General features: G+C 41.9%; 1 protein-coding gene across 1 annotated transcript in view; it reads right to left on the reverse strand.

Moving 5' to 3' along the window:
• Positions 1-11,290, reverse strand: part of LOC135108183 (reversion-inducing cysteine-rich protein with Kazal motifs-like) — a 32,804-nt gene extending 21,514 nt beyond the window's left edge. Inside the window, 2 exon segments of the mRNA XM_064018957.1 lie at positions 104-159; positions 10,701-11,290. The gene's annotated coding sequence lies outside the window, so the exon portion shown is untranslated.
• Between the last annotated feature and the right edge of the window lie 14 nt (positions 11,291-11,304).

Here is an 11,304-nt window from a genome sequence, read left to right on the forward strand (position 1 = left end):
AGAGGAGGGACAGTCTTGAAGAACCGGTTAATCATCTCAGTGGCCTTGGGAAATAGTCGTGGTGAGAGAGCAAGGCGTTTCTGAATATGAACCACGCACTCACCCTGTAGCAGGCGGCGCGGCAGGGCTGAGGGGCGAGGCTACAGCACCAGCCATCTCCTGGGGAAGAAAAAAACAAAAGATCAGAATTCTCGAAAACACGAAACGACCATTTGTATCAAAATATCAACACGTCACTTATGTTTTCAAGGACCAAAAGAAGGAGAGGAAAGCGTGAGAAGAGGGAGGGAGGGTCTAGAGGGAAGAGGAAAGGTCGGGAGGAGTTTTCTGAAGGCACATAAGAGAGATGAGAGTTTTGAAAAGGGAAGAATGGTTGACAATGAGTAGAAAAAGACTCGTGGAGTTTGGACGAGGGAAGGAGAGAAAGAGAAAGGAAGTGTTGGGATCAAAGAAATGAGGAAAAAAAAATGAAGGGAGGAAAGAAGAAAGAGGAAGGCAGGAAAATAAGGAAAGGAAGAATTAGAGAATCACAGGTTTTGTAAGAAAGAAACTAAGAGGGAAGTAGGTGAAGGAAAGGAATGAGGAGGAAAGGGAAGAGGAGAAACAGGAAAGCAAGAAACGGAAGGAAGAATTAGAGAATCCTAGGTTTTTGAGAGAAAGAAACGAAGGGGGAAGTGCGTGGAGGAAAGGAATGAAGGAAGGCAGGAAGTGAATCAGGAAAGAAAACAAAGAGGAAAGGGAAGAAGGGTGGCAAAAGAGAAAAATAAAAGGGAAGAAAAAATCAATTAAGAATTAAAGGAGAATAGTAGTTTTTGAAAGGAGAAAAAACGAAGAAGGAAATAGGTGGAGGAAAGGAATGAGAAGAAAAAGGGAAGAAGAAAAAACAAAGTGAAGCAGGAAACACAGGAAAGAAAACAAGAAGAACTGAAGGAAAATCATCAATTTTGAAAGAAAGAAACTAAGGCGGAAATAGGTGGAAGAAAGGAATGAGGAGGAAAGAGAAGAAGGTAAGCAGTAGGGGAGGAAGGAGGGAGGAAAGGAGAGAGGGGGAACTTCAGGAGGGAAGAGGGATTGCATATTTTGTGAAGGGGAGAAGTAAGGCGTGTGTTCTGGTGCCCTCCTCCCCGTCACCTCACCGACTCAGATGTCAACAATGGGCAAAATTGTTTACCTATCCGGCAGTGTTTGACCGTAGCAGCCTCACCTCTCCACCCACACCTCCACCACGCCTCCACAATGCCTCCACCTCACATACACACCCCTACAAGGTCACTCCATCATGTTAGTACATAGCACAAGTGTATTTAAGGGTTTGTTGTGTTGTTTAATTGATTCGTCGGTACATCCACATCTTCGCCTCCACATCACCCACAATCTGTCAGGAAGTCATCCATACACCCACACACACCCACCCACACACACACACACACACACACACACACACACACACACACATACACACACACACACACACACACACACACAGATACTAAGAAAACACACACCTTCAGCCTCGATATAAAAAGACTTTAAACAAGATCTCGTTCATGTCCCTCATCTTACACACACACACACACACACACACACACACACACACACACATTGCCAATTCTACAAGATGATTTTTCAACACTCTCCCTCCGAAAAATACACACACACACACACACACACACACACACCAAATTTTTTTCTGACCTAAAAATACAAAATAAAAAAAGTGAATAAATAAGGACGAATAAATAAAAGGACACACGTGAATTTCTTGTTTTTTTCTTTTTTTTATTCAACTTTCACGAGTCATCCAAATGCCCAAAAATAAACAGACGAAACAAACAAATAAATGAGTAACTGAATAAAGATAAATAAATAATACATCAATAATAAAAAAGATAAATAAAAAAAATGAAGAGAAAAAACAACCACACAAATAAATGAATAAAAAAAAACAAAATAAATAAAAAAATAATAATAAGTAAGTTAAATAGAATAAGATACATAAAAAAAAAAGAGTCAAAAATACCCTTCCAAAAATCTTTTCCGATCACCTGTACCTGTAATCCCTTGTTAGTTACCCTCACACCTGTACAACGAGACCCACACCTGCAGAAGTACCTCAGGAATAATCACAGGTAAAGGCCCTTCGAATCCCCAAGAACACTCGCACCTTCTCAGCTCATTACTATAAAAAAAAAAAAAATAAATAAATAAATAAATAGATAAATAAAAAATAAATAAAATAATAATAATAATAATAATAATAATAATAATAATAATAATAATAATAATAATAATAATAATAATAATAATAATAATTACTTAAAAAAAAGTTCAGAGATGTTTTTCGAAGCAGTTTCATTTACTTATAATACGTGTTCGAACAGGCCTGAATTTGAACCACTATATGTAGGTACTGCTCTCTCTCTCTCTCTCTCTCTCTCTCTCTCTCTCTCTCTCTCTCTCTCTCTCTCTCTCATTTTTCTTTTGTTTTTTTGCTTATTTACGTAAGAAAGCATCGTTTATTCAGCTTTTTTTTTCTTATATTTGTTTGTTTATTTTCTTTGTCCACGCTTAAGATATCGCCCATCGTGTTTTTTTTTTTTTTTCGTTCTTCCTTTTCACTTTATATTGTGTTTTCATTTTGTTCGTTATTTTTCATTTTTTTATACACTTTCACCTGTAAAGTATCATATCAGTAGCATTTCCCTTCATTTCTCTCTCTCTCTCTCTCTCTCTCTCTCTCTCTCTCTCTCTCTCTCTCTCTCTCTCTCTCTCTCTCTCACACACACACATACAATAGTCACAAAGAAAACGAAAAACTATTGAAAGGAAAACAAAACGAGAAAAAAAAAGAAAACGAACAACAAATAACATGAAACACAAACGGAAGTCACCGGAAGCCAAGCCATAAAAAAAGAACAAGAACAAAAAGAAAAGAGAAAAAATTAACGAAAGAGAAAAGAAAAAAAATAAGAAAAACAAGAGCATTTCTAGGAAGAGGGGAAAGAAGACAGACAGACAGACAGACAGACAGACAGACAGACAGACAGACGAGACGAGAGAGAGAGAGAGAGAGAGAGAGAGAGAGAGAGAGAGAGAGAGAGAGAGAGAGAGAGAGAGAGAGAGAGAGAGAGAGAGAGAGATGAGAGAGATAAAAGACAAACAGATGAGAGAAAAAAGAAAGAAAACGAGACAGCGACAGAGAGAGAGAGAGAGAGAGAGAGAGAGAGAGAGAAATCGGGAGATGAGGGAGATAAAAGACAAACAGATGAAGAAAAAAGAAAGAAAAACGAGACAGCGACAGAGAGAGAGAGAGAGAGAGAGAGAGAGAGAGAGAGAGAGAGGAGAATGGGGTATAGGCGGGGGAGTCAAGGGCCACCTCTGCACCTGGTTTCCCCACCCCTGCCAGGAACTAAGTTTAGACGGTGATAAACACAAGCTTTGATAGTCGGCAGGGAGGGGACGAGTCTTCCCTGCCCGGCCGCTATCAGTCAAGGGGAGGTGTCGCGAGCAGGACCCGCCGCGGCTTTTTGGTGGCGCCCTCTGAGTGACGAAAAGGGTGAGGGCGAGGAGAAAGGGCGGCAGTGGTAATGGATGAGCTTCTAGGCAACGGAGAGGAAAGGGGAGAGTAAGAGATGAAAAAGGGAGAGAATAAGAATGAAAGTAAGGAGAAGAAGGGCATGAAGGAGAAGGAAAAGATGAGGAAAGGAGAAAAGAAAAGGGGAAAGTAAAAGGATGATAGAGATAATGATAGGAAGCGAAGAAAAGAAGAGGAGAAAAGGATAGAAAAGGGATTAAGTTCAGGAAGAGGGAAAAAAAAAAAAGGGGGAGGGGGAAAGAAAACAGAAGATTCAAGAGACAGCAAAAAAAAAAAAAAAAAAAAAAAACAGAAACCACCCTTGTTTGTTCCCGTATTTCAGATTAATTTCGTTACACCCCTCTCTCTCTCTCTCTCTCTCTCTCTCTCTCTCTCTCTCTCTCTCTCTCTCTCTCTCTCTCTCTCTCTCTCTCTCTCTCTCTCTCTCTCTCTCTCACTCTCTCTGGCATCGTCCCGTCCCGCCGCATCACGTCAAGTTCTGAAGGGCACCTCTCATCGTCTTTATCGTCACGAGGCGTCACTCTTGCACAAAACACAGTGCGTCACACTCCGCTATTCCCTGCGTCACGTGCTAATACCTGTTAAGACACATAACCTAACTTAACCTAATGAAAACTATCCTAACCAAAAAATACTACGATATATTCTCGCCATGTCCCCACATCCTTGAATAAGTGTGTGCTATGTGACTTCAAGAGTGTCCGTCACAAGTCCAGGAGTAGAAGCGTTACATTACGTCACCTACCACGTCATCAAGAGTCACGGGGTTAGCGTCACAGTCCATACAGCGTCCCCGTCACAGGTTTAGAGAGTAGCGTCACATTCTCTGCACAAGTTAAACGTCACACTAATGGCCTACAAAGTTAGCGCACGTCACAATCCTAACAAAATTTACCAGAAGTCACAAAAAAAACGTCAGATTTACTATTACCGTCACATTACGTCACATTCCCAACAAGTTACACGTCACACACACACACACACACACACACACACACACACACACAAACCAAGTACCAGACACGCGTCACCAACGTTCAGAATCTCGTCACATCTCCGTCACAGCGCCGTCACATCCACTTAGAGTTACATCAGATCATATGAACCTTGAGAGGACAGGCATTTCTTTTTTTACCTCCTCCTCCTCCTTCTCCTCCTCCTCCACCTCCTCCTCACTGGGTGCCCTTGACTCGTACGCTTTCTGGCTGCTTGTCATGTGTCGTGGCGTTCACTAAGTGTCATGGGTGCTTTGTCTCGCATGTGTCCCGTCTGTCCCTTGCCTTATGTGCCCAAGTGTCACTGCCTGGGTATGTGTGTGCGTGTGTGTGTGCGTGCGTGTGTGTGTGTTTCAGGGATTGTTTGTATGTCTTGTGTTTTTGGGTATTTTTCTTTGTCTTGGTGTGTGTGTGTGTGTGTGTGTGTGTGTGTGTGTGTGTGTGTGTGTGTGTGTGTGTGTGTGTGTGTGTGTGTGTGTGCTCAGAAATTCTAATCTACTTATCTTATCCACTCATCTACCTACCTATCTACCCATCTACCTGTGTACGTAGCTATCAACGCATCCCATCACCACCTACATAATACATATAATCACAACATCAATCTAGCCAAAATAATCTGGTAGTGTAAGCGTATCACCACTTGCCAAATATACAATTATCATCATAACCATCCTGCTAGTTATTCTTTCCCTATCGTGTCTTACAACTTCCCAGACACTTATTTTCGTACTAAATCACATTAAATATTTATGGAGGCTGGAGCGAACGAAATCAGTCTTTTATTCTCTCTTTACTCTATTTATCCATGCAAATTCTATTTCTATACTGTTGAGAATGTTACCAAAATAGGAGCAAAGCAGTACAAGGGTAAAACACCCCTATTTGCCAAACACATCAGGTAATCACCGCCTTAACTCTTTCACTGCGACACGAAACAATTAACACCACCAGAAGTAATGCATGAGATCTCTGTAAGCATCTACAAGAACGAAGGGAATGGAAAGGAATAAATTTTGCAATTTCTACCCAGTTTAAAGACTGAAGGTGACTGAAGAGCAAGTAAAAATGTATCAAAGTGATAAGAAATTAAGGGAAGGTGTATCAATAGCAATTAAATGGGTTAATTCAACTCTGCTCCTGCTTCTCTCCCTCCATTCAAAGAGTCAAATACCACTAGCAGCCAAACACAGCAGGAAAAAACCGACTTAATTCAACTCTACTCCGGCTTCTATTCCTCCATTCAATCAGGCGTTTATCTCAAGCACTGAGCATGCACCTCACGTCCCCTACTCCTTCCCTGGCCAGCCTTACTGTGTCCTGCATCCCTTCCTCTGTACCTCCTCCTGTACCCCTCCTTCCACAGGCTCTGGTCATCTGGCGAGGCTCCCCCTGACCTCATGAGGGGACAGGTGATGGTAGCCAGACCCCCTGACGTCACAGTAACTCCTCACACGCACGTACACATACACATAAGGGCAAGGGACGCCGCTCTGTCATCAGTACTTAAGGTCAGTCCCGCCGCCGCTAACTCCCTCGCACCGCCGCCGTCACCGCCACCGGCAGCGTTACTATTATCATTGCCGGTACTATGGCCCGCATTTTGAAACGTCTCGCTATTTCTCAACGACTGTTTTCAAAGGTTATAGAGATAATTAGCTGGGTCCTCAAGAGTGTTTCTCCTGTTAATAATGTAGAAATCTTGTTAATCTGTCACTAGACCATAAAACTTAGAACCTAACCTAATCTAACTTAACCTAAAACCTTTAAGAACCTGTGTAACTTGAACTATAAAGCATTTCTGAATGTAGTGGAGGTGTGTCGCTGAGGTGTTTCAGAATATGGTCCTTATCACTCTTGTTATTGTTGCTCCGATATTTGTTGCTGTGATTTGAGGGATGACTAGGTTGTGTTTTCTCTTTCTTTTCTTTTCTTTCTTTCTATATTACTTTCTTCTCTTTCTTTTCTTTATTCTGTGTTTCCTTTTTTTCCTCTTTGTTCTTTTCGTTCATTCTTTCCCTCCTTTTTTTTTCTTTTCAACTTTTTGAATGTTACTTTATTCTCTTTCTTTCCCTCTTCTATATGTTTCCTTTCTTTTTCTTCTTTCTGTTCTTTTTTCCTTCTTTCCTTCTTTCTTTTTTCTTTTTCTCTCACTCTATTGATAACGTTCGATAATTAAAAGGGAGAAATAGTGAGAAAGATACATTTGTTTTTCCCTCTCCTCTTGATCACCGCTATCATCACCATCATCACCATCGTCATTAAGACCAAACCCCAGCATCAAATCACCACCATCATCACCACAATCACCGGAATCACCACTAATAACTGGACTCTATTACACGTTTTCCCCTTCACCATCACCACCACCACCATCACCACTACCACCATCACCATAACTATAAATCACGTTCACATAAAGCTTAATTATATTTTCAGAGTGAGAAAATATATATCAACCAACATTACTACCAAAATTTGCATCATTTACCTGCCTATCACTACTACTACCATCACCACTACCACCACCACAACCTTCTGATATCAAAGAGAGAAAAATATACCAACCAACATTATTACTAAAATTTACTTTATAATATCTAACCACCACTACTACTAAAACTACCACTACCACTATTCCTGCTTTTCATCTACCAGTTGGGAGAGACACTTCCCAACCCACCACCACCACCACCACCACCACCTTAGAAACCAAAAACCAACAGAAACGCCATTCACCACCACCATCACCACCACCTGCTTTTCATCACCTAATCAGTTTAAGGTTACCACGACCACCACACACGACCACCACCAGCGCCTCCCACAGGATACTTCTAAGCTCTGCCGCCTTCCTGTCCGCCCTTCCACGCCCCACAGCCCCCTCTCTTCCTGTCCTGGCAGTGCCCATAAGGATATCACTGGCGTCCTTTGAGTCACCAAGGCACCAGGAACCAAATGAACGCCTCCTTTCCGTCTGGCTCTCGTCCTCTGGCTCATAATTGTCCTCCTTTCATCTCACGTTTCCTCCTCCTTGTCCTCTCATTTTCATAGAGCTGATGTTTAATTTTTTTTTTTTTTTTTAGTCTTTTTGGGTTTGTTGTTGATGGTGGTGGTGGTGGTGGTGGTGGTGGTGGTGGTGGTGGTGGTGGTGATGGTGCTGGTATTGTTGTCCTTGTTGTTTCGTTTTCTTCACTTTGTTTTCTTTATTTTCCATTCTTCTGTTTTCATACTTTTCATATTTTCTTTCCTTCTTTCTTCTTTTTCTTCTATTTTTTTCATTTGAACTTTCCTTCTTCTTCCTCCTGCTTTCTCTTCTTCTCTTTTTCTTTTAACTTTTCTTTTTTTTTCTCATGTCATGGTATTCTCTCTCTCTCTCTCTCTCTCTCTCTCTCTCTCTCTCTCTCTCTCTCTCTCTCTCTCTCTGTTCATTATGTTGCATTACTTTTCTTTTTTATCTGTTAATTTCACTAAATACTTTTGTGTGTCTCTTTCACTCTGTTCATGATCTTGTCTCCTCCTCCTCCTCCTCCTCCTCCTCCTCCGTCGTCGTCTTCTCCTTTTCTTTCTTTCTTCTCTTTTATAACATTCAAATTATTATCTTACAAATTTTCATTCTCTTTACGTTATCTAAATCTTCTTTCCTCCTCCTTTTCTTTTTTCTCTTATAATCTCTTTACGGAAGTCACTTAATCTCCTCCTCTCTTTTTCTCTTCCCCTTCTTTCCTATTATCTTCCTCCATGTTTCTTTCATTATATATTACATCACATTCTTTCCTGTTCTTTCTTTCTTTCTTTTTCCTTATTTGCAAATCCTCCTTATCCTTCCTTATCGTGTATCACATTCATTTCTTTTCGTCTTTTCTTTCTCTCATTTTCCTTATTCTGTAAATCATTTTCTATTCTTACTCGTCGTACGTCACATTCTTTCCTGTTTTCCTCTTCCTTTCTTTATTTCTTTCTTTCTTATTCTCTATTCTGCATGTCCATTCTATTCTTCCTCATCGCGTATCAAGAGAACATTCTTTCCTATTCCCCTTTCTCCTTTTTCTTCTTTCATATCTTTCGTTCTTTCTTCCTTTTTTTTTTACTCTATTCTGCAAATCCTCTTTCTTTCTAAAACGCATTCCTTTAATTTTCCTTTTCCTTGTTTCATGTTTATCAATTCCTCTATAACATTTTTTTTCCCTTCCTTTATACGTTACAATCTCCCTTTGTCATATTTTTTGTTTTATTTTGTTATATGGGTTTTATTTCAGATGCACTGGGTTTATATAGTCATATGTTTTTAGTTACTCATTTGCAATTTGCTTAGTCACTTATGATTTTGTTCGTCATGTGGGCTTAGTCATTTGGGGTTTGTTTCGTTATATGAATAGCAATAACTGTTTTCGTCTTACACACACTCTCTCTCTCTCTCTCTCTCTCTCTCTCTCTCTCTCTCTCTCTCTCTCTCTCTCTCTCTCTCTCTCGTCCATGCACTGCGTACCCCCACCAAGTGCCACGTGTAAGCACTGAGCAAGGCCAAGTGAGGTCAAGGTAAGGAAGAAGACAGTAACATGACACACTCTATGCAGGTGAGGTGTGACAGATACAAGGATGAGTTTAAAAATGCGTGTATAAGAACAGTAAAGTAAATAGGAGTTTCTGAGTATAGGTGTAGTAAGAATAAGATGAGTAATTGAAGGAAATATAAAGGCTAAATACAGGTACTGGCTTGAGTTTAGGTATGAGTGTATGTATCTTTGAGTATGAGAATAGAATAGTGAATAATGTAAATAAGAGTGTTTCAATATCAGAGTAATAAGAGTAGGATGAGTAACTGAGAGAAAATATGAAAGCTAAATACAAGAACAGGGATAATAACTGATATAATTGATGAACAACAACAATAACAGCAACAACAACACAAAAAATGGGAGGAGATAACACAGGACAGACAATATACACAGAGGAAAAGCAGGTAAATGGAAAAGAAATTAATAAAAGAAAGTAAATAACGGTGAGTAAAAGACAGTGAATAAGTAAATACACGTTATAGAAAGATAATAAAATAAATCATGAAAAAGAGATAAATGGCAAAAAAAGAAAAAGAAAACTCGAAAGAATAATAATAGAAAGAGAAAAAGGGAAGCCAAAAACATTAATTTCCCTTCAGTTTTTTTATTTTATTTTAATAATGACACAAAGGAGACAAATAATAAAGTAGAAGAAAAATAAAAAATATTAATACAAAAGAAAAACAGACAGAAGACAATAATTTTCCAAACATCCCTCATAATTTTCTTACTTTTCCCTTCTTTTTTTTCTACTAAGTCTGTACCCTACGAGTAATTTCCTCCCTATACCCTTTATCTACATCATTCATATTTACTTTGTTTTCTTTTTCCTTTCCTTTTTTTCCCTTAGTCTGTACTGTATATTATTTTATCTACATTCTTTTATTTATATTATGTTCTATTTTTCGTCGTCTTTTTTTCCTTTCTGCGTATTCTGTAGAGTAATTCCCTCCTCATCCTTCTAAATTTTTCACGTACATTTTCTTTTATCTAAACTCTTGATATTTACTTTTTACTTTTTTCCTTCTTTTTCTTCGTCTTTTTTCCCCTCCCACATGCCTCTATATTCTCCGCGTTCTGCTTCCTGTCTCTGCTCTCCGCTCCCCGCTGTGCTCGCCTCCCTCTCCTGAGTTACGAGCCTGGCAGAGGGTCAAGGCTTCGGGAAGGTTACGTCAAGCCCTGAGGAGGCAGAGGCAGGGCGGCACGCAGCAACTCCCGTGTCCCGTGGCGCCACTCTCCCCGCGCGTCTGCCAAGTGGCTTCCCGTGGCACTTAGTATTCCCCGCGCCCCGTGAGTCTCCATGACGGTGCCCCCTCGCCAGTGATTCATGTTGGGGTGGAGGTGGTCGTGATGATGGTGGTGGGTAATGGTAGTGGTGAGGGAAAGTGAGTGGTGCGTTGAGGTGTTGCAGTAGTTCAGTTGTGGTGGCGATGGTGGTGGTGGTGGTGGTGGTGGTGGTAGTAGTAGTAGTAGTAGTAGTAGTAGTAGTAGTAGTAGTAGTAGTAGTAGTAGTAGTAGTAGTAAGGACCAGCCAAAATTGGCGTCACTCACCCTGGGTGGTGTCTGCGGTGATGGCGGTGACGACAAGGAGAAGGAAGAAGAGGAGGGTGAGCGAGGGTGCCTCCCGCGGCCCCCGGGGTGGGTGCCGCCCTTGGGTCATGCCCCACCCACGCCCATCATCTCCCGCCCTGGCTGGCCCTGTGGGCGGCGGCGTATACTACCCGTGTTGGCAGCTTGGTCGGGTGACAGCAGCCCTCCTGACGCAGGCAGCCCGGCGGCCCCTGCACGCCTGGACGGGGCTCGTGGCGGCTCAGATTACTGGCGGAACGGGTGGTGGTGGCGGGCCGCGGCGCCTGCAGCCCCGCCGGCACGCCTGACCTACGCCACACAGGTTCTCTGGGAGCCTCGAGACAGGTATGGCACCGCCCTCGCCTCAGCGTCGCGCCTCACACACGCGCACTCACGCCCTTCACCGGCGCACTCAACCTGCGGGATGGCACTCACACCGGCGCGGTCCAGCCCTCCTGCTGTTCGAGCGTCACAGGCTGGGAAGGCACCTCGTGTAGCAGGTCCCGGAGCAGCGACGCGCACTACCTTCCCTTACAGCGGCTGAACGGTGACTGGCGTGCGTGCTGCTGTTGGGGAATGGCTCGGT

This window comes from Scylla paramamosain, chromosome 16, assembly GCF_035594125.1.
Source record: "Scylla paramamosain isolate STU-SP2022 chromosome 16, ASM3559412v1, whole genome shotgun sequence".
In the NCBI taxonomy this organism is placed as follows: domain Eukaryota; kingdom Metazoa; phylum Arthropoda; class Malacostraca; order Decapoda; family Portunidae; genus Scylla; species Scylla paramamosain.